Raw genomic sequence first — 23994 nt, forward strand, 5'->3', positions numbered from 1 at the left:
CCCACCCCAGGGCCCCACTCAGCGCAGGGCCTGAGGCTGGGGTCGGGCACCTCCAGCCCTGCCAAGGAGCAAGTAGGACCCAACCCTGAGGCCCCTGCCCCTCTGAGGGGGAGGGAAGGGCCGGGACCAGGCCCTCTGGAGCTGGTCCCCACCCCTTCCTGTTGCACAGGCGGCACATTCCATTCCGAGTCAAGTGAGGGGCAGGCCTAGGAGGGGAGGGGAGGCAGGGGAGAACAGTCTGGCCTCCTCTAGGGTGGGGCCCCCAGAGAGCTCCAGGTCTGGCAGGGATTGCAGACCCAAGCCACCGGAGGAGAAGGGAGCCTGAGTGTGCGTGCCCTATCTGTGGCTCCTTCAAATTCCCCTCTCTTCAAGCCAAAGCACTGACACTCTACCTTGGACACGTCCCCAGAAGACACAGAGGGACAAGAGGGAGTAACACTAAACCATCCCTCCTCAACCAGGCTGCGATCCCCGGGGCTGCTTATGTATGGGGATTCATGCCAAGGCCATTTAAATGCTAAGGCCACTGATGGTGGGAGGCAAGTCTGCTGCGAATATCAAGAGAACTGAATTAAGATTTGATGGCATGTGTCAGGCTTCCCAGAGTGACCAAGCGGCGTAGGCAGTGATGCTAGTTAAGAAAAAAATGTGGCAGCTAGAGAGACTGTCCCTACTTCCTCCTTCCTCTCCTCTACCACCCCAACATCCCTCCCCCATAAAAACACTCCTGGCTGGTATCATCAACCTTTGGATGAGATCCCAGCCCCTGCTGCTCCTCTAGCTTGTCCTCATGTGCACACTCTGAGATGCTGGGACTCACACGGCATATCCTGGGGTGTGCCCAGGCCTTGGATTCACCCCCTGATGACCCTGGGAGCAGGCAGGGAATACCCTGGCCACTTCCTCCTCACCCCTCAGCGTCTCAGAGTTCTGACCACTCCACTCTGGACAGAGACGTGTTCCTAGGGGAACCACAAGGGCCTTCACCATCATGAGTCCTGAGCAGGGTCAGTCTCAGGGCTCTCTGGCCAGGCCCGTGGATGCAACAGGTCCGAGAGCTGAACAGAATGTCCCATCCACCCCATTCCACCCCTCTTAGGAGGGAACTACCATATTACTGCTGCTTAGAGAAAGTATCTGAATTTTTAGAAGAGTCACACCTGATCAGAGAAGCTGGCAGAGGTGAATGTGGTGCTGCTGAGCTGGTTTGTAACAACCTCCTACCTGAATCTTCCCGGGGAGCTGGAAGGCAGATCAACGAAAGGGCAGTCAAAACAGGGGTAACCCAGGGCAAGCTTTCCTGCTTGGGAGTGGGGAGACAGACAGATGACAGGAGATGTGAAAGCAATCTTCCATGTGTCCTGGTCCCCCGAGTGGTGACAAGCACTGTGACAGCCTTCCTGGCTAACATACCTGAGTTCCAGGAAGAGGACTAGCAGAGGGTGAGGATCGCAGCGAGTTCAGGCAGGAGTGAGCCCTCTTAAGCAAACATAGAACACAAAAATAATTCCCATTCAAAGCACAATTTACTGTGGGCCTGGCCAGGCCTTCCCAGCACAGAGCCCTTTTCAAACACTCAGCTTCACCCCTGAATAAGCCTGGAGAAGGGGGCGTGTGGACACAGCTGCATTTGAATCCCCCTTTTGCCAGCTGCATCATCTTCCTAGTGACCTACTCAGGGAGCTGCCCAATAAGGGCCAGACTCAAAGCACCCCCAGAGAGGAGAAAACCTGCATAGAATCAGGTGCTAGCCCTCAAGGACGGGGACACCTAGATCCTCTGGAGGAGCAGGCCTTGCTCAAACAAACACTTGTCTGACAAGAGCAAACCCAGATTCTTACCATTCATGAACCACCTACAGACTCAATCAGATGTGAGCCTCCCAAATTCTAACAGGGAAGTAGTGCTGTCATCCCATTTCATAGATGGGGAAATGGAGGTTCAGAGATGTTGTGTGATGAACAGCTCTCCTGGCTCTAAATACTTCTTATTGTATATATCATGTTGCCCTGAGGCTGCTAATTATTGCAGTAGCAAAATGTTCAGGGTGGGGTCCTCCCTACTAGGAGGAAAGATGGGAATAAGGATATAGATGAAACCCAAGATATTTCCAAAGCCAAGGCAGCACTGGAAATTGTCACCATTTCCGATCCCAGCATTCCTGATTACCAAATCTGAGCTGGACGTGGAATGCCCTCTCGAAGCAAGAGCAGAGCATTGTGTTAGGCAATGGTGTGCTAGTGAGACTCACTGGCTCTTCCTCCAGAATGATCCCCCACCAGGCCACCTTATCCAAGTCACCTCAACTCAGAAACAGTCTGCTAGTCAGCCTCTCTTCTTCAGTTCCTGCTCCCCTTCAAATTACTCTTTACTTAGTAACCGAAGTGATACCTTTTTTTCACATTTTCCCCCACTTGTAAAAGTAATTCGTGACCATTGTAGAAGGTTGGAAAAATTAACAGATGAAGGAGAAAATAAAATTTTCTGGAATTAACCTCTGCAAACATTAAGGTAGTCATCTAGTCTTCTATGTATGTGTGTGATGTACATACCATTATCTTTACAAAATTGGTACTGAAATAAACAGTTTTAGATTTTTTTTATTATATATCTTTTCCAGGCTTACGCTATACATTTTTAGCTATGCTCTCTGGTTTTGAGTATTTTTTTGGCATAGTGGACACATACACACGATACTACTGATACATTCAGAAAGGACAAAGAGCCTACAGAGAAAACACCATCTTTCCTTCATCCCATCCCTCAGCCACCATTTCCCTCTCCTGGGGCAACTCTGATTACCAACTAACCTTTTTTTGTGTACCAAATAATCTTTCAAAATCATAAATCAGAATGTCACTCCTCTACTGAAAACTCTTCAGTGGCTTCCCAGGGCCCTGGTTCTGAAATGCAGGCTCCTCACCAGGCCCCTGGTGACCAGCCCTGACCCTCCTGGCTTCTCTGGTCTCTCTCTCCAGTGGCACTGCTGCTGCAAACTCTGTTCTGGCTGCAGGGGTCTTTGGCTGCTCCCTCTGCCCGGAATCCCCTTCCTTCAGGGCTTTGAGCAGCTAGCTCCCTCTCATCCTTTAGGTCTGGACTGAGCTAGTCTTTCCCCAGGTCAGTTTGCACTGGCCTCCCCACCTGGGGCCTCTGCTGATGGTCCCCACACATACATTGTCTATCACATCATCGTGTTGTATTTCTGAACATCACATAGGATCTAATACTGTTTTGGCCACTTACTTCAAGATATTTATTGCCTCCCTCCAGAAAGAAGGCTCTCAGAAGGCAGGCACACTACCTGTCTTGTTCAACCCTGAAGCCCCGAGGCCTAGCACAGGCCTGGCATATAATAGGAGCTCAACACATTTCTTTTAAAGGGATGAATGAGGAGACTGAAATGCTCGTTCTCATCACTGAGAGCCCACTTGCAGGATCTCCAAGGACCAACTTCCTGACCATCTTCTCCCAGGCCTGGGGAGGGGGTTAGGGGGTCAGAGAAAGAAGAGTGCGGAGCCTATTGTCCAAGGCAGGGTGGGTGGGCAGCAGCTGCCTTGCTCTTCCTGTTGCCCAGCTCCCCCTTACTTTTATGGTGCATTTGCAGGGTCCAGAATCAGATAAGGAGCTTATGACAAACCCAGATTCCTAGTAACCACTCCAACTGCAAGTGGAAAGTTGAAGGTGGAATCTTTGCCCCTTACTTACCCCAAATCCTACATCCAGTCTGACCAGGCAGCTGGGATATTTCAAGTTCCCAAGTGAGCCCCAGCAGCAGACAACACAGATGGCACCTTGGGAGCAGAGCTCCCCCAGGAACAGTCTCAGCCCATCCCACTGGACTCTTCCCTGGAGCCTCAGACACTTGGGCTCGACTCTCCAGAAATTCACCCAGAGACAGAAATGGGCATCCAATCCTGAGCCAGGAGCCCAGGCCAGAGCACTCTCGGGGATGCTCCCTTCCTGGGGCCTGATTTCCACTGAGAGAACACTGCCTCGGGCCAAGACTGATTTTTAAGAATGAGGAAAAGGAGGGAATAAAATGCCTTTCACAAAAATTGTGAAGGGAGGGAGGAGGGGAAGAGAGGAGGAAGGAGAAAAAAAAAGAAAAAAGACTTCACAAGATACAAGGAGTGTTTGTTGTTCAATCACTATGTTGTGTCTGACTCTTTGTGACCCCATGGACTGTAGCCCTCCATGCTCCTCTGTCCATGGGATTTCCCAGGCAAGAATACTGGAGTGGGTGGCCGTTTCCTTCTCCAGGGGATCTTCCTAGACCAGGGACTGATCCTGCATCTCCTGCACTGGCAGGCAAATTCTTTATCACCGAGCCACTAGGGAAGCTCACACAAGGAGTAGGGAGGTGCTAAAATCAGAAAAGAGTGGGAAGAAGTGTGAGGTTTTTTTCCTTCCCAGAAATGGACAATAATTATAATTGATTAAATGAGCACAATCCCAGAATGCTCTTCTGAGCTATGTACAAAGTCAGTTAAGTAATAATGGCAATAATAAGTCACATTTCTCCAACACTTACAATGTGCCAGGTACTATTGTATGAGCTTCACTAAGACAGCCCCATGAAGTCCATATTAAACCTATTTTACAGATAAGCAAACAGATACAGGTTAAACTTCTCAAGATCACGTCTCCAGTAGCAGTATCTGGGATCCAACTCTACAGCCCTGTCTCTTAACCACTAAGCTAGGCTTTCAGTGTTCCAACTACCCTCTTGGAGTTCATACCTTCCAAACCAGTATCCTTTACCTGATCGTTAGACCCCAGTTTCAAAGATGTGTGCATAACTCTGCCCATTTTGCATGGGGGGAAATCTGGAAAAGTTAAGGGACTTGACCAAGCACACGCTGTCCATAGGTGGGGAATTAGTACCCCAGCATCTCCAGCCTCACTTCCCAAGGGAGCACAGTAGAAAGCAGGGTCTCTGGAAACTCCGCCCAGAGCAGCGGCGTCTTCTTTGGCTGTCTTTCGCCAGATCCCTTCACCAGCGCCAAGGCGCCCTGCCCGGAAATTCCCACAGAGTCAAAGCAAACTTCCCAGGAAAACTCTTGGGCTTCCTCCTAGACCCTGTCACGGAGGAGGCTGCCAAGAGCGCCGTTGGAGTCCTTGCAGCTGCCGTCGGCCCTCCAGGGCGGGAAGCCGCCGCTTGTGCGCTCGGGGTCCTCCCAGAAAGGTCTAGAGCTGAAGTGCAAAATTCACTTCCCGCCCTGGCCCCGCTCACAGCTATGACCTGGACTCTCCGGCAACCCCCACGTGTCTTGCCCTCCCCAGCTCCGGTTAAGTAATGGGGCACCTCCAGCCCGAAGACCTGGCAGGCAGATGGGAGAGTCCCGCGGGCGATCCCCGCGCCTCTGGGGACTCGAGCAGCCGGCGCGCACACGTGCGTGTGTGAGTGTGTGTGCATATGTGTGACTCGAAGCAGCCGGCGCGCACACGTGTGTGTGTGTGTGTGTTTACGTACAGAACGCGCGGGGTGGGAAAACAATGGCGAGCCGCTGGGAACAGAGCGTCTAGACCCCCTTCCCAGCCCCCGCCCCCAGGCACGATTTGCTTTTGCAGAGAAATGGGGATGAAAAGATTCTCCTTCCACATGCAGAGGCGGGAGGTTGGGGGTGGTAAGAAGGCTAGGGTGGGAGGGGAAAGGGGGGTGAAACTGGAGCAGCCGGAGCAGAAAACAAACAGGATGCAGCGCCCAGCTGGTCCGCTGGGAAACGAACCTGGAAGGGTGAGAGAGGCTGCGTGGCCCGCCCCCCGCACCCCAGAGAAGCAGGACAGGGGCAGATCTGCGCTGCGGCGCGGGCACGGAGCCCCAAGCCGGGCTCTCACTGGTCGCTCCGGCTTCTCGCTAGGAAATCCTTGAACTGGACGTACCAGTGAGAAAAACCCAGTGCCCCTGAGCAGTGGGTGAGAACCGGGGGGCGGTAGCACCCTAAGCCCGGCTCGTGTGGTGCGCACAGACACACAGCCACCCACGGCCTTTCCAGGCTTCCAGCCCTCTCCACGCCAACCCAAATCTGCCCGCGGGTATCCGCCAGTGCTCGCGTAGTGCGGGGTAAGTGGGGACCCGTTCCTTTGTGAAAAACTTTGCCGAGGATGGAAACTCGCAGAGAAAAGACCCAGCGTGTGCTCAGAAACGTCTGGTCGCGAGTGTCAAAACTTCGGAGGGCGGGCGAGAGAGACGCGACGGCGCGCTCCGGGCACGGAGGGGCGCACTTACGACTCAGCCGGGCGCCGGGCTCGCGGCTCGGCGCTCCCGCTCCTCCTCCGTCCGGGTCCTCGAGGCCGGCAGCCCGGGCTTCCCGTTCACATGCCCCCGCGGCGCTGCGGCCGGGAGCGCCGGGCCGGGGCGGCCGCGCTGGGAGGAGGCACGCCCCCCGCCGTCGGCCGGGCAGTCGGCCGGGACTCGCGGCCACCCTGGGTCCGCGCCCCGCCGCGCGCCGCCGTTGCGGGCGGAGAGGTCGGTTCCAGCCGGGCGGCGCCTTCGGTCGGGCCAGGCCGCTTCCTGCACTCTGCCCTCTGCCCCCGGCGCGCGGCCGGCTCCTGGCCTTCCGCGGTCCTGCGCTCGGACTCGCGGGCTCCGGCGCCGGCCCGCCCGGCTCTCCCGCTCCGAGATCCGCGCCTCGGCTGGGTCCCCAGTCACGGCCTCGGAGGCTGATCGCGGCGCCCAAGGCTCAGACCCGGGCTCACCGCTCCCGGGCCGGGGTTCCAGGACCCGCACTTAACACAGTTCAGTTCCAAGCCGGGACTGGGAGCGGAGCGCTTGCTGCCGGTGGCTCGCTGCTGCGAGACGACTCCACAGCCTCAGAGGAGAAAGAGGGAGGGAGACCGAGAGCGGGCTGGGGTTGGAGGAGAGAGAAAGGGTGGGGAGATGGAGGAGGAGGGAGGGACAGAGAGTTCCCTCCTCCTCCCTGCAGCCAGGTCCCCTCCAGGCAGCAACAGCTGGAAACCTCTGTTGCAAAGGGAAGAGCGAAGGTTCCTGGGCGGCGGACACGGGTGGAGGTGGGTGAAGGGATGGAGAGAATAGAAGGAAGAGGTGGATTCCTCTCACTCTCACTGCCCAGGTATGAGGTCATTCCAGAGGATCTTCTCTCCTTAGAGCAAGACCCAAGAAGTTGTCGATCCAACTCCCAGCCTCCTAACCCCTCCAGACAGATAACCTGGACTTAAAACCCTGTTTCAGAACCTCCCTTAGGAACATGATCCCACCTGCAGCTGGACTGCTTCCTGATGTGTCAGACCACTCCCCAGCCCTGTCATTTTGCACTCTCTCAAGTCTTTTATTTTTTCCCTGATCTGCTTGATACTGTGGGGGAGGAGAGGATGGATTCATTTGAATCAGTGTACTTATTAAATGCCTATGCCTGACCCAACTGAGTGCAAGGGACACCAGGATGAATGAGAAAGTGCCCTGTCCTTTCTGGAGGAGACAGAGGAGTGAACATATGATTACAGTGAAGTGGAAGGGTGCTGAGATCAGCCAGGCATGTGGAGCATGGGGACCACCAAGAGTGCTAGGGCCTGGGACAGATCAGTCTTCCTGGGGGAGGTGCCATCTGAACTGGATCTTGGAAAACAGAGCAGATTAAAGGTGTGGCGATCTTGGATCTGCAAATAACACTGTGCTCACAGTGCAGGTGGCCAGGATCAGCTGATGGTCAGCCAGGCTCTAAGACTTTCTGAGGTTTTGGATTTCATCATTCCTCACCACCTTCCTTGGCTAACTTCTCTTATTCATCTTTTAGGTCTCAGCCCAGATATCTACTCTCCCAGAGCCTCTCTTGATGGCCAAATCTGGCTCAGAAAGCACCCCCTGCTCCCAGTCACAGATAGTATGGTGACTGTTCATTTGTCTGACTCCCCTGTAAGCGCTGCAAGGGCAGGAATGTCTCTCAGGCTCACTGTTAGACCCCTTGTGTTTGTCCAAGTCTTGGCAAAGAGCAGCCCCGTGATAAATATTCATCAATCAGTTGGTTGATTGAAAGGAGTAAGAAGTCACTGAGGAATTCTAAGCAGGCCTCTACTGAGATCAGTCCAACTCAAGGCAGGGAGGCCAGTGACCAGACAGTGGCCGTAACCAGGGTAAAAATAATGTGGCCCTGAGCTAAGGTAGGGGTGAGGAGAGTGGAAAGGAAGAAATGGGTGGGGCTGAGGAGATGAGAAAAGTCACATTCATTCTTCAGGGACTGGCATTTGGATGAAGCCAACTGTGGGTGAAGCCATTTCAGAAACTATGGAAGTCTCTCAGGTACCACCAAGCTTTTCCTCCTCCCAGCCAACATGCCAGGGTTTTCCACGTATCATCAGGCTATCTTCTTTGGCCACTGATCCGCTTCAGTGGGTGACCTCATTATGGACCCCTCCTTGTAGCTATCCTCAGTTTTGGCAAATGAGATAGGAAGAAAGGAGAGCTTAGGAAGTGGGCTTTCCTCTCTCCAGTACCCCCACCCACTATATCTCACTTCACTGGTGTCCACTCTTTCCAAGCACTGACACTTGAATTGGGATCTTCATCATATCTGCCCACTGTGTCTTAGGCATAGTACTATTTTCACATATACTATCTGTTTGTACCTCATGCCAGTTCCGTGAGGGTAGTATCACTATCCCCATTTAGGTAAGAAAAATGAAGCTCAAGGTCATAGCTAGTAAGTGATGGAAGGAAGTAATCTGACTTTGAAGATTCTAGGACTTTCTATACCTACCGCACTATTTCCTGGCAATACCAGACTTACACGTTTAACCCCATGTGACCACTCCCTCCTTAAAACACTCACTTCAAGATCCCACACTCTCCTGAATATCTTCTGACCTCACCAGTCGCTCTTTCTCAGCCTCCTCTGTTTACATTTCTCCCTCCTCTGGTGTCTCCAGGTGAGAGTGTGAGAGTGTCTGTAAGGGCTCACCTGCATCCCGTTTTCCTCTCTACTTTCTCTCCCTAGATGAAATTTTAACTGTTTCCATGACTTTAAATACCAATGAGGCACTGATGATTCTCCCAATTTTTTTTTAAATCTCTAGGACTGTCTTAATGTACTTTGGATTCATGAATTCAACCACATGCTTGTCATTTCTACCCAAGAACTCACAGACATCCTAAACTTAGCATGTTCAAAATTGAGCCTATAACCACTCTCCTAAGACTGTTTATACCCTGTACCATCTTCCCTATCTCAGTAAATGGTACCCATCACCTACTCAGTGGCTTGAGCCTAAAACTTAGGAGTCATCTTTGGTTCCTGCTCTCTGATCTAATGTAATTAGTGGGTACTGTTGATCTGTCTCCAAAAGTATATCCCAGTCCATCTACTTCTCTATCTCCATTGTCCCCACCCTAGCCCAGGCCACTGTGGTAGTCTCTCAGCTGCTGCTGCTGCTGCTGCTGCTAAGTCGCTTCAGTCGTGTCCGACTCTGTGCGACCCCGCAGACGGCAGCTAGACTACCACAAACTCACTGCTCTGAGAACTGAGAAACTGAGAATTCTTATAGGCCACATAACTTAAATAAGGCTGCTTACATTGACATGACTTTAATGTTTGTCCCAGAAATTTCTTGCCCAGGAAGATAAGACTGCAAACCAGTAAATAACTTCATTATTTGCTTCAGGAGCTTGCTAAAAATCAATTTAACTGAACAATAGACTGCTCAGACAGCCCCTTTCTCAGGACAATACTTTGTTTAACCTGGCCAACCACTAGCTTATCAAACAATTGTTTATTTTGAAAGACTCTCCCCTTGCTGTGTGCTCCAATCCTGAACTGTTATCTTGCAAAATTTGCCCAATCCCAGTCAGATCTCCTTATTAAATGATCAGTCTTAAACCAGACCTCAAACCGTATAAATACCTCTTTACCTGGAAAATGCCTCCCCAAACTCTGTCCTTCCCAGAGCGGCTCCTTTTCATTCTCTGGTCTCAACACAAATGTCCCTTCCTCCATCTTTCCTCCTCCCTCACCTACAATCATCTCCTACCCCCATCTCCTGCCTTTATTCCTTTAGACCCCATTTGCCTCCTTCATATCACAAGTGATGCTTATTTTATTGGTTTTCTGTTTTCTTGTGCTTTTCTGTCTACCCTTAGGCTGTAGACTCTGTGAGAAAAGAAACTTGTCTGCTGTACTTTCCATTTAATTCCCAGAGCCTATAAGAGATGCTTAAAAAATATTTGCTGAAAGAGTATAAATATTCCCTATTTATGGAGAAGTCATAAAAGGATTAGATTCACAGATTGGTGTGAATTACTTCCCTCACTGTTATAGGAGCAGGGCCTGGAGAGGAGCTCCAGGAGAGGAAGTGAGCTGAGAGCACACAGAAAGCCCTGTCTCACTGCTTTGCCTGAAGCCCTTCCTGCTTCTGGCAGACCACCTCGACGTCCTGCCAGCCATTTTCTCTGTGAAGCCTCGAGGAGGGAGCTTATGTCTTGGGCCAGGTCAGGGTGGGCCCAGGCTAGCAGAGCTAGTTTGGGCACCAGCTCTTCCTCCTGCTGACCAAGAAAGTGCTAGATCCTTATAGTCAGACACTGGAGTAAGGAGTAAGTCAGGAGTGCACCCGTGGTTCATGGGTGGGCCTCAGCTTTCACAGCAGGCCCTCCCTTCCGGCTGACGCTGGTGAGCCTCTGTGTGGTTCTATCTGAGTTCTTCCAGAGAGTCATCCTCAGCCTTAATTACTGTGGAAGCTAATCAAGAAGATAACAAGTGGATTCATAGAATGTTTCATTTGCCTATCAGAATCTGAGGATATAAGGTCTGGAAGGAATTAGCCTTCTAGAACCATCTCCTCCAGCTCCTCTCTTTGTGCACAGAAAAGAGAGGTATCTTGCCCAACTCTGGTACCTTATAGCGTGATGTCCTTTAATCTCTCAACAGCTCCGTGAGGATGGAACAGTTTCATTTTACAGATGAGGAAAATTATATTCAGAGAGGGGAAGGGAAGTTTCCAAGACCACATAGTGAAGGGGCAAGAGGTGACATTTGAATCCAGGTTTCTGGCCTTCAAATCCGTGCTTTTTCTTCTATACCACCCTGCTCCACTTCTCATGGGGTCCTTAGACTCGGAACCATATAAACTAACACTTGAGTATTATTTAACAGCCTAGATTCTAGCTTAGACCCCAGAAGTAGAAACAACTCTTGGCTTCTTATGTGAAAGTCAACCTCCTGTCACCCAACAGGAGGACTTTCTCCCATGTAAGGATAGACCCATATCACTCTCCACCCATATCACTGTCACTTGACACACTTGCAAGCATGCAAAGACAGTGACCCCACTCAGGGCATGTGCTCTTGAGTGTGCTAATGCTATGACTTGGGTCCTTTTTATACACAAACACACGCACACATACACTCGTGTGTGCTTCTAAAACTTCTTTGCTCCATTTTTCACGTGTGTAGCTACTATGGGGAATCACGCAGGGGGAAGAGGGCTGGTGTAGTCATTCTCACCTCCCGAACTAGCACGCACTCTCTCTGTAAGTCTAATCACTAGTAATCCTAAAAGATGGGGATAAAAACCAAGCCGCATGTCTCACTGGTCAACTGGAAAGGGTGCACTGCCGAGACAGCCACCTCCCTCTGCAAAGGGCACCTGCCAGACACACACAAACACACAGACATGCACACGCAGCACATACACACAACGGCTGGTTTCTTTTCTTTTCTCTTTCTATTCTTTCCTATCCCTTCCCATGGGGGGGGTCACTGGGCCCCACCTCAAAAGGCACTTGATTGAGGGACAGAGGGACAGAGGTGAAGAGGGTGTTCGCTTCCTAGAGGCCAGGATGATTCAGAAAATCCGGAGGCAGCCTCCTCCCTCCATCCCCACCCCCACCACCTGGCTTGCCCTGCCCCACCCCCACCACCTAACTTTTTTTCCCTCTTTCCTGTCTTGAGGAAACCTAGATCCTCATCCTGGGAGGGACTGGCAACAATTAACAAAGGCACCATGGAGTAAAGACAATTAACAATCCAGAAAAGAGGGGAAAGAGAGGCTTTGTTCTGGTCTCCATGGCAACGGCAGGGGGGCAGGGGGAGGGAGGAGGAGGAGGAGAAGGGCCGTCCAGAGAGGCTGAGACTTTCACTTTCCTTTCATCCCTCCCCTCTCCCGCCCCCTTGGGTTTCTGCCAGGGAGATTGAGGGGCTTTGGAAGGGAACAGGGCTGGGACAGGCTATCTTGGCAGGCCAGAGATCTGATGGGAGTGACTGAGGCTCATGCCCCAGCTGAGGGCTCGCTGAGGAGCCGAGGCCAGAGCCACAGCCTTGGGCCTGGAGCAAAGGCATCCTCCTTTCCTCCACCTTCTCTGAAGAGCTTATCTTGTGCTAAGAACAGTACCCGAAGTCTCTGCCCCAGCTCGTGGCCAAGGAGAGCTTGGATGGCCTGTGCTTCCTTCTTCATCAGAACGCAGTGGGAAGTGGGGGTGAGGGGCAGGACTGGCTGCCACAACTTGCAGGGCCCACTGTAAAATGACACGTGGTGCCTTTGTTTCAAATGATTAAGAATTCAAGATGGTGACAGCGGAGCGTTAAATCAAGCCCAGGGCCCTTCTGAGCGCAAGGCCCTGCACAGTCACACAAGCTGTCCCTGTCAGAAGGCTGCCTGGGGCCTCGGCGCCGGTCTGCTCCGTGCCTGTATGTGGGAGAGGGCGAGAACACTTGGGAGCAAGCCTTTCCTTCCTGAATTTCTGTTTCCTCAACTATTAACGAGGAAATTGAATTAGGTGATCTGTGGGTCAGGGCTTCCTCCTCTCCAGGAGGAGGATGTTCTAGTCTTTTCTCGCTGCACGCAGTTCTGAGCTCCACCTCAGAGAGAAACCAAGACCAGGACACTCATTCCTAAGAGTGAGGTGTTCCAGTGCCCGGCTCTCCCTGGCTTTCCTGCTCGGAAAAGGCAGAAGAAAATGACGTACAAGCGCCAAAACCTGGCTGCCGATCATGCTGTGGGTTTGCAGAGAATTAGAAGGCACCTTCGATCTTGTGAGGTGTTTGTAACCAGAGTAGAAATGTCTTGGCAGGAGAAGCCAGGCACACCAGCCCAGCCTCGTGGGTGGGCCTCTCTGTTAGCCACCGGACAGTGGCTGCCAGGACGTTTCTTGCTCCCAGCAGCCCTAAAGTCATGAGAGAAAATGGGTCACAGACTGCAGAGCCTTATCCTTCTGGGACTCAGCTTTACTACCCTATGGGTCCAAGAGAAATGAAGAATATTAATCAGAAATCCCAAAAAGTTCAGCTCCATCAAGGGCCCCAAACTAGGCAAAAGGTTGAAGAATCTGCTCTCTGCTTTTGTCTCTCTGCCTAGAGGGTGTCATCCTCCCAGGAACAACTTGTAGGGATGCTGTTATGGGTCCTTCCCCCAAATTCATATATCCTAACCCCTAATGCTTCAGAATGTGACTATATTTGGAGACACGGTCTTTACAGAGGCAATTAAATTAAAATGGAGTAATTGGGGTGAGCTCTAATCCAACAAAGTTATCTTAATCAGAAGGGAAAATTTGCATGCAGACACACATGGAGGAAAGACACCAGGAGAAGATGGCCGTCTCCAACCAGGGAGAGAGGGCTGAGATGGATTCTTCCTTTGTGCCCTCAGAAGGAACCCACCCTGCCAACACTTTGATCGTGGACTTCTAGGCTCTGCTGTTTAAGCCACCCAGTTTGTGGTACTTTGTTAGAGCAGCTCTAGCAAATTACGCCAGATGCTATGTAATGCTATGGATGCTAATTACTATGTTGGGAGGTCTGCACAACCTTGAGACTGCCTGGACTCAAAAGAATGAGTCTACATGAGGGGAAAGGTTTTGCCCTTGCAGTGCAGCCTTATTTTAACTTGAAACAAAATTGATCTATTACTCTCTTCCCTCAGAGCCTGGTCTTTAAAATTTTTTATTTCTTTTGGTATTGGTTTAACACGTTTTATTGTTTTAATCCCTTTAGTCTTTTATTTTTGTGGTTTTAATGATTTTACTTATCTCAGTAATTTTTTAATCCCGTTTTTTTCTTTCTTCTAGCTATTTTATACTATGTCTTTTATCTCATCTTCTAGATTTTTTGTTATTATGTTTTTATTTTCCATCTGTTATTTCTAACCTTTGCCTTATCGTGTCTTTGTTCCATCTTTTAATTTCTTTTTAGCTTATTTTTTTTTTATTTTTAGTTCATATTGTCACTTTGCCTACCGCTTTTTTTTTTTTAAACTACTCTTACTATCTTTTTATTTCTTCTTAGTTTACTTTATCTTTCTGTTGACTATTGTATTATCTTCCATATTTTACTGTTTTTGATTCTCTCAGCTTATTAAATGCTGGATCTGAAAACATAGCCCCCAAGGGAGAGCTGGGAGGCTAACCCAGCTGAGGCTAACTCAGCCCCCAAGCTGAGGCTGGAGGCTCCACCTCCTTGAGCTGATCCCTCCCAGCAACTCCCAGAAGATGTCCCGTTTGCTCCAAGGCTGGCCCCTCCCATCTATAAGAATTAATCTGTGTAATATAGAAGAACTTGGGATAAAATCCTCCCAGGAACATATCAAATTTGCTTATAGTAATAGCACATTAAAACTGCTGGAAGAGCCTAATTTTCTAATATCATATGCCGTCAGACTATTCCATGTGCACCGTGTCATTCAACACTTGACATCACTAGATGTTAGACCAGAGCTATAAAAAAACCACATTATTTATAAAGATGGCTATGGTGGGTAGGAAATTTTGCTTTGTGAAGGAATTCCAGCATACTTTCTCATGTTTAAATTTGACAAGAAATCAAGTATTCTGGATCCTTGTAACAACAGTCTTTGGGAAGAGGCACAGTGGAGGGTCTTCTGAAATACTTACATCCTAGCTGCCTCTCGTTCATTCATGTATTTGATAAATATTGAGAACCTACTATGTGCATGAATTGTGCTAGGCAATGATGACAAAATGAAGAGCAAAAGAGCTAGGCTCCTTGTTGCCATAAGTTTATAATCTAATAAAGGGATCTTTATCTATGACTAATCTGACTTGCCCTCCTTCCATGCAAGATTACAGAAGGTTTTTGTGACAGAGACTGCTAGTTGTCCCACAAGATCTGTTTTTCTCTCCTAGAGTAATACAAGTTTTAGCTGAAAAACTGACTACCAGTCAAACAACTGCATTTCCTAGCCTCTCTTGCAGCTAAACATGACCATGTGCCTAGGTTCTACCCTATAGGATGTAAGTAGAAGTGATAATACGACTTCCTGGTTCTACCCTATAAGACCTACACAAAGTATTAATAATACATGCAACTCCCTGGTCATGTTTTTAACAAGAAAGGATGTATTCTGTCCGTTCTTTCTCCCTTTTCCTGGCTAGAATGTGCGTATGGTGGCAGGAACTGTATTGGGTATTTCAGGCCATGATTTGGGGCATTAAAAAAGGATACTCTGATACTACAGAACCCCCATGAAGCCCTATACAACTTAGTTTTGGACAATTACAGGAGACACTAATAAACTGATATGTCAGGTAAGCCACTGTGACATTGGCCTTTGTTATAGCAGCTGAAGGCAATGGCACCCCACTCCAGTACTCTTGCCTGGAAAATCCCATGGATGGAGGAGCCTGGTAGGCTACAGTCCATGGTGTCGCTGAGAGTCGGACATGACTGAGCGACTTCACTTTCACTTTTCCCTTTCATGCATTGGAGAAGGAAATGGCAACCCACTCCAGTATTCTTGCCTGGAGAATCCCAGGGGCGGTGGAGCCTGGTGGGCTGCCGTCTATGGGGTCGCACAGAGTCGGACACGACTGAAGCGACTTAGCAACAGCAGCAGCAGCATAGCAGCTGAATCAGTTCTCTTTAATGTGTACATCAACCCCTAAACTTCCCTTCTTTTGAGGTGAGCCCAGAATGATGTTCTTCTGAGCAGTTTCAGAGAAGAGTTAGATATATCTCTGCTGGGTTCCTCCTGTAGGTAAGAAAGAGAACACTTCCTTGTCACCAGGTGCATGAAAGTGGATAAGCTGCCGCATTTCATGACTATACAAGCCTCCTGGCTGCATCTTGTTCTCTTGAATCTGGAAAAGTAAGCTAGGTCTTAGCTCTTGTTCCCACTTTAAAAATCTTTTTCATGACAGAACGATTTATGCAGACAGAAGAACCTACTCTGTTAAAAACAATCTTTGATCAGAGGAATCTACACCAATGACTATACTGATCCCACCCCTCCAACCAGCAATGTGCTTCCTGTCCAGATTTTCTACTGTTGGCTTAGAAGTCCAAGTTGGCCCTTAAAATGTTTATTTGCATGCTCCCTAGTCACGTTTTCAGTTACTTCCTCAACTGTTGGAACTCCCTGCCATCAGCCCAGCCCCTCTGCAGACAGAGGCTGCTATAAAAGCCTGCAGATTCTTCCACCACTGAAAGTTCAGTAGAATCCTAACACTGTGAATTTAGTCTTACTTCTACTCAATCAGATGACAGTAACCCCTTATAATTGTTTGCTTGGGCTACTGTAACAAGATGCCATAGACTGGATGGCCTGTACAACAGAAATTCACTTCTCACAGTTTTGGAGACTGGAAGTCCAAGATCTAGGTGCCAGATGATTGAAACTCTCTCCCTGGTTGGAAAGCTGTTGAATTCTTCCTCTATCTGAACTTAGTGAAGAGAGAGAACTCTCATATCTTCTTATAAGAACACTAATTCCCATCATGGGGGCCCTACCCTCATGATCTCATCTATTCTAGACCTAATTAGCTTCCAAAGGTCTCCTATCAAGATGCCATCACACTGAGCAGTTAGGGCTTCACCTTGGATTGGGGGAAGACACAAACATTCAGTCCATAATACCCCTCATGCCCATTCCCGTCTCTCTTCAGACCTTACAATAAACAAATTGAGTCATAATCCTGCATAATTCTAAACCAACAAAGGATAATAGTTACATCCTTCCAAAACATTCCTTCAAGTTGCCTCCTGATAGGTAGTTCTCTCTAGATAAGTATCTAAGGTAGCTCTCCCAACACACAGCTGGATTGGGTTCTCAGTAAAAACTTCTACTACTTTTTTTTTTTCCCTTCCAGTATTATTGAGATACAGTTGACATACAGCACTTATAAGTTTAAGATGTACAGCATGATGATTTGGCTTACGTATGTCGTGAAATGATTACCACAAAGTTTAGTGAACATCCAACATCTCGTTTAGATACAAAATTAAACAGAAAAAAAAATTTTTTTTCTTGTGATGAGAACTTTTAGGGTTTACTCTTAATAATTTCATATGTAACATACAGCAATGCCGGTTGCATTTATCAAGCTGTTCATTACATTATTGATCTTATAAGTGAAAGTTCATACCTTTTGACTATTTTCATTCAATTCTCCCTCCAGCCACCCCTGCCTTTGTGTGTGTGTGTGTGCTTTGTCGCTTAGTTGTGTCTGACTCTTGAGACCCCCTGTAGACTGTAGCCTGCCAGGCTCTTCTGTCCATGGGATTCTCCAGGCAAGAACTCTGGAGTGGGTTGCCCTTTCCTTCTCCAGGGGATCTTCCCGACCCGGGGGTCGAACCCAGGTCTTCTGCATTGCAGGCAGACTCTTTACCAACTGAGCTACAAGGGAAGCCTTGGTAACCACAGATCTGACCTCTTTTCGTATGAATTTGCTTACTTAAAATTTTTTTTTTATGGAGTATAGTTGATTTACAATGTTGTCTTAGTTTCAGATGTACAGCAAAGTACTCATATACATATATTCACTCTTTTTTTAGATTCTTTTCTCATATAGGCTGTTAAAGAATATTTGGCCAAGTTCCCTGTGCTATGATACCTCCGTCCATGGGATTTTTTAGGCAAGAATACTGGAGTGGGTTGCCATTTTCTCCTCCAGGGGATTGTTCTGACCCAAGGATGGAACATGCAGATTCTGGGTCTCCTGCACTGCAGGCAGATTCTTTACTACTGAGCCATCGAGGAAGTTCCTGTACAGTAGGTTCTTATTAGTTTTCTATTTTATATCTAGTAGTGTGCATATGTGCGTGCATGCTAAGTCATTTCAGTCGTGTCCAACTCTTTGCGACTCTATGGACTATAGCCCATCCGGCTCCTCTGTCCATGAGATTCTCCAGGCAAGAATACTGAAGTGGGTTGCCGTGCCCTCCTCCAGGGGATCTTCCCGACCCAGGGATCGAACCTACATCTCCCAAATCTCCTGCATTGGCAGATGGGTTCTTTACCACTAGTGCCACCTGGGAAGCCTGGTAATGTACATGTGTCAATCTCAGTCTCTCAGTTTATCCTCTGTCCCTGCTTTTTTTTTTTTTTTGAAGTTTAATTGACCTTTGGTACTATATTAGTTCCTATGACACAACATAGTGATTTAGCATTTCTATACATTTCAAAATGATCACCACAATAAGTCTAATTATGATATGTCACTATACAAAGATAGGATATAGTTATGCAACATATTCCCCACACTGTACATAGCAATCTATATATATGCATTTGTGTGTGATTATTTTAAGTTGCTAATCTCTTAAATTCAAACGCATTTCAACAACTCTGCATTTTTACTCCTCCCACACTCATCACATTTAATGTTTTTGACATCATTTTTTTATATCTTTTTGATTTGTGTATCCCTTAACTATTTATTGCTGATTTTACTGCTTTTGTCTTTTAACCTTCCTACTAGCTTTATACATGGCTGATTTACTCCATTTACTGTATATTAGCCTTTACCAATGAGATGTTCCGTTTGTAATTTTCATGTTTCTTGACCACTCCCTTCTGGCATGCAGAATTTCTGCTAAAAAGTCACCTGATAGTCACCCTTGTATGTAACTTGTTGCTTTTCTCTTGCCGCATTTAATATTCTCTTTTATCTTTTTTTTTTTCATTTTAATTATGGTGTGTCTTAGTGTGGTCCTCTGATCCTATTTGTGACACTGTGTGTCTTCGTGGACCTGGATATCTGTTTCTTTTCCCAAATTAGGGAAGTTTTCAGCTATTATGTCTTCCAATATGCTCTCTGAGCCTTTCTCTCTCTCTTCTCTTTCTTGGATCCCTATAATGTGAATATTAGTTTGCATGATGTTGTTCCAGAGGTGTCTTAAACTCTCCTCATTTCTTTTTATTCTTTTTTCTTTTTTGTCTTCAGCTTCAGTGATTTCCACTACTGTGTCCTCCAGCTTGTTGATCTGTTCCTCTGTATCATTTAATCTACTGTTGATTCCTTCTAGTGTATTTTAAAAAATTATTTGTTTGTTTATTTACTTGGTTGCATCAGGTCTTAGCTGTGGCATGCAGGATGAGCTCAGTAGTTGAAGTGCAGGCTTAGATGCCCTCTGGCATGTGGGATCTTAGTTCCCAGACCAGGGAAGGAACCTGTGTCCCTTGCATTGGAAGGCAGACTCTTAATCATGGGACCACCAGGGAAGTCTTGTATTTTTAATTTCAGTTGTTGTATTCTTCATCTCTGTTTGGTTCTTTTTATATTTTCTAACCATTAAAAACTTCTAACTTCTCACTCTGTTCATCTTCATTCATTCTCTCTCAAGTTCTTTGAACATCTTTGTGATCATTACCTCGAACTCTCTATTGAGTAGTTGCTATTTCCACTACACTTAGTTCTTCTTCTGGGGTTTTATCTTGTTCTTTCATTTGGAAAATATTCCTCTGCCACCTCTAATTTGCTATTTTTATTTCTATGTATCTGGTAGGTGGGTTACATTTCTCAGCCTTGGAGAAATGGCTTTTTGAAGATCCTATATGTCCCAGCAGTGCTCTCCCTATGGTCACCAGAGCTGGATGTCCTAGGGGTACCCTGTGTTTGTGCTCCACAGGTCTTCCTGCGGTATCTGGCTGACTACTATGGGCCATTTGATAAGCATGGCTGGACCCTGGTCTTGTTGGTAGCCAGGCCCTGTTTTGTGCAGAGCCTGCAGGCCACTGTTTGGCAGGGCCAGGTCACGGGGCTGTTTGCTGCAGGGCCTTGAAGGATCCTGGGGCTGGTGCTGGCCCGCTGGTGCATAGAGCTGGGTTCTGCAGTGGAAGATTGTGAGTGCTGAGGGTCCCAGATCTAGTGTCAATCTGCTGGTAGGCAGGGCCAGTTCCTGACCTGGCTGACTGTAGGGTCTGGGGTGTTGGCCTGCTGGAGATGGTGAGTGGGGCTGGACCCTGGGGCAGCTGGCTGAGGGTCCAAGGTGTCTGGCCTGCTGGCGAGTGGGGCTGGAGTCTAGGGGGCCCTGGAGTTGGTACTGGCCTGCTTGTGGGTGGGCTGCATCCTAGTTTGGGAAGCTGCAGAGTTGTCGTAGTCCTAGGGCTGGTTTCTGCTACTGGTGGGTAGAACTAGGGTCCATGGGATCCCAGGGCTGGTGGCTTTCCACTGAAAGTGAGGCTGGGTCTTGGGGTCTCTGGCTGTAAGACCTTAGGGATCCCAGGACTAGTGCCAGTGAACTGGTATTTGGGCCTGGGCCCTGGGCCCTCTGGGGCCCTCTCAGTGCTGCTACAGGCTCAGGGGGTCTTAAGGCATTAGGTCTGTGGTAGGTGGGGCTGTGAGTCTGCCCATGGCCTAAAACATCCCAGTACTGGGGCCCATAGGGTGGTGGGCAGGGCTGAGTCCCAACCCTAGTAGGCTAGAGGGAGGATTCCAAAGTGGCGCTTATAAGAGCTAGTATCCTCATGGTGGAATGAACTCTCCAAAATGGCTATTGCCAGTGTCTTTGTCGTCAGGTTGAGCTCCAGTTTCCGCTTGCCTCTCCAGGAGGCTTTGCAAGATCAGCAGGTGGGTCTGATCAGTTCTTCAATCACTGCTTCTGCCCTGGGTCCCACAGCAGGTGAGATTTTGTGTGTGCCCTTTAAGAGTGAAGTTTTCATTTTCCACAGTCCCCTGGCTCTCCCCCAAAATGAATCCCATTGGCCTTTGATGCCAAACATTCTGGGGCCTCATCCTCCTGGTACAGGAAACCCCAAGACTGGGGAGCCTGATGTGGGACTCAGATCACTCACTCCTCAGGGAGAACCTCTGCAATTGTGATTATCCTCCTGTACGTGACCCCGGGGTATGGGTCTTGATGATACCACGTCTCTGCCCTCCTACCCATCATGTTGTGGTTCTTCTTTATCTCTTTAGTTGCAGAAGCTGTTTTCTGCTAGTCTTCCAGTTCTTCTCATCAATAGTTTCTCTGTAAATAGTGGTAATTTTGGTGTGCCCGTGGGAGGAGGTGAGCTCAAGGTCTTTCTATGCCACCATCTTGGCCCTAAACTCCTATTTTTTATTTTAGGATGTAATAGTATAATATCTATAAAGAGGAGATTTATAAAATAATTTCATTTCTAAGAATTAGGTTCTATGTGGAAAATAAGACAAAAGTGAATTGGCCATTTCATTCTCAATGTCACTAAGCTTCCAAACCCTTAAAATTGTAGTCAGTCTGTGAGGGTATCTGTGGGAGTAAGTCTCCAAGATGGATTCCCAATGAGCCCCATCTCTAGGCCTGCATGCCCTTGTCCTATTGTAATCCCTTTCCATTGAGTGTGAGCTGAGTTGGCCTTAGTGACTCATTTCTGATGGACAGATTAAGGAAGAAGTGACAATATATAATTTGGAGATCATGTCATAACAGATTGGCATTTGGATCGTTCACTCTGGGAGAAGTCACTTGCCATGTCAAGCAGCATTTTGGAAAGGCCCATGTGGTGAGGAACCAAGCCTCTTGCCAGCAGGCATGTGAGGGAACTTAGAAGCCAACCCTTCAGCCCAGTCACGTCTTCAGAGACTACGGCTCCAGCTGATAACTTCCAAAGAGATCTCCTAAGAGAACCTGAGCCAAAATCACTCAGTTAAGCACACCTGGATTCCTAAAATTCAGAAACTGTGTGAGGTAACACTGTTTATTATTTTGAGATGCAAAGTTTGGGGGTAATTTTTTATGCAGCAATAGGTAAGGAGATATAGATAAGATGTCAATACTAGTAAGACAATGCCACAGCTTCTACATATATTTACCTTCTCTGGAGGGGATCAGCCACCTGCAAAAAAGGAAGTCAGAATGTAAACGAGAATCTGAGAGAATATTTATCCTCTGCAAAGCATAAGTGAATCATTGGATTCAATCATGATTGAATACATAATTTTTATTCTCCCAAACCTCCTGTCATGACTAGACACAAAATTAGCTCATTAATTGATGACTGCTTATTGAGATTTGCATTGCTTTCTATTTGCCTTATTTAAAACAAATATTTAGTAGATTCACAAAGCTTCTGAAGCAAAGAAGAGTTATTTTGACTGGTGAATCCATTTAGTCTTGTCTGGGCTTCCAGTTGGCTGGGCACTAAGGGGTCCTATAGACTTAAGGCTTAAATCCAAGGGTCACGGCAAAACATCTGAAGTTCATTATCAGGACTATGATGGTACAGAAAGGGAATGTGGAAGGTGCATATAGGACCCTAAACAGAATCCTCACCATGGATGAGCTCATTGAGGATATAAATCAACAGTGGTATTAGGAGAAGCCTTGCTATAAGAGATAGAGAGAAAGCTATGAAACTTGACAGTGAATCTACAACATGGGAATGGCTCACAAGATCAACTTAGTGATATGAAAGAATCGGGCAGATCCCTTCCGATAGGAGGCCCAGTATGAAAACCCTTATTCATTTGACTCTACCTCTTTTCTTTCTCTAACCCCCTTTTATACCTTTCTTAAAATAAACTCAATTACATATATTTGTTCAGTTGCCCAGTCATGTCCAACTCTTTGTGACCCCATGGACTGCAGCAGGCCAGGCTTCCCTGTCCTTCACCATCTCCGGGAGCTTGATCAAACTCATGTCCATTGAGTTGGTGATGCCATCCAACCATCTCGTCCTCAGTCATCCCCTTCTCCTCCTGCCTACGTGTCTTGTCTGAAGTCTTTACTGACCAACCCCAACCTCCACCCTTATCTTCATGTAAGCCATCCATGGCACCCTGAGAAAACTTCTGTTATGGCATTTGGCACTGTATTGTAATTGACTGATTACTTGTTATCTCCATCATTAGGCTGGGAGATTTTTGAACCTAGAGATGGACTTATTCAACTTTGTTCTTAGAACAGAACAGTCTCTGACTCATAGTACAAGATCAACAAATATATTTTACATGAATGAGTAAGAATATATATATATTTGATTTTTACTTACAAGGAATGATATGTTTATTTTAAAAATTTATTTCTTTATTTATGGCTGCACTGGGTCTTTGTTGCTGTGTGTGGGCTTTCTCTAGTTGTGCAAAGCAGGGGCTACTCTCTATCTATGGTACAGAGGCTTCTCATCACAGTGGCTTCTATTGTTGCAGAGCATGGGTACTAGGCACACCGGCTCAGTAGTTGTGATACGTGGGCTTAGTTGCCCCTCAGCATGTGAAATCTTCCAGGACCAGGGATCAAACCTGTGTCCTTTGCTTTGGGAGGCAGATTCTTAACCACTGGACCACCAGGGAAGTCCTGAATAAGAATATATTAACGAGGACTTCCCTGGTGGTCCAGTGGTTAAGACTTCACCTTCCAATACAGGAGGCATAGGTTCAATCCCTGGTTGAAGAACTAGGATCCCACATGCCTTGTAGCCAAAAACTAAAGCAATATTATAATAAATTCAATAAAGGCTTAAAAAATTTTTTAAAGAATATATTAATGAAGGAATGAATAAGCAAATGAATAACTGAGTTGGCCTTGGAAGAAAACTAAGTGGCCTGAGGAAAATTACTACCCCCTCAGATTTCTGTTCACCGATAAAATTGAAGGGGCTGGACAAGTTTATGACTAAAATCCCTTTCCATTCAGACATCTTATGGTTGAAGATAGGAGTGGGAACTTACGCCTTTCTATGACCTTCAAAAAGCAATGTTGGAAAGAAAATAATAAAGATAAGAGTGGAAATTAGTGAAATAAGAAACAGACCGACAATAAAGAAAATCAATGAAAGCAAAGCCTGATTCTTTGAAAAGATCAATATAATTGATAAACTCCTAGCTAGATCGAT

At 47.6% G+C, this 23994-nt stretch overlaps 1 protein-coding gene, 1 long non-coding RNA gene and 1 pseudogene across 7 annotated transcripts in view; 1 reads left to right on the forward strand and 2 right to left on the reverse strand.

Moving 5' to 3' along the window:
• Nucleotides 1–6815, reverse strand: part of SOX13 (SRY-box transcription factor 13) — a 44802-nt gene extending 37987 nt beyond the window's left edge. For all 6 annotated transcript variants that reach the window (XM_081495012.1, XM_081495007.1, XM_081495005.1 and 3 more), the window contains exon 1: nucleotides 6230–6815. The gene's annotated coding sequence lies outside the window, so the exon portion shown is untranslated. The remainder of the gene's footprint in view (nucleotides 1–6229) is intronic.
• An 8987-nt stretch (nucleotides 6816–15802) lies between these two features.
• On the reverse strand, nucleotides 15803–16841 carry LOC145506187 (uncharacterized). The gene is made up of 2 exons (XR_014053607.1): nucleotides 16775–16841; nucleotides 15803–16039 (listed from the first exon to the last, which is right to left on the reverse strand). It is a non-coding gene; the product is annotated as an uncharacterized LOC145506187 (long non-coding RNA).
• A 5509-nt stretch (nucleotides 16842–22350) lies between these two features.
• Nucleotides 22351–22599, forward strand: LOC145507707 (small ribosomal subunit protein bS21m pseudogene; annotated as a pseudogene).
• Nucleotides 22600–23994: the final 1395 nt, after the last annotated feature.

Source organism: Giraffa tippelskirchi, chromosome 5 (genome assembly GCF_054371585.1).
Source record: "Giraffa tippelskirchi isolate mGirTip1 chromosome 5, T2T-mGirTip1v1.2.pri, whole genome shotgun sequence".
NCBI classification, from domain to species: domain Eukaryota; kingdom Metazoa; phylum Chordata; class Mammalia; order Artiodactyla; family Giraffidae; genus Giraffa; species Giraffa tippelskirchi.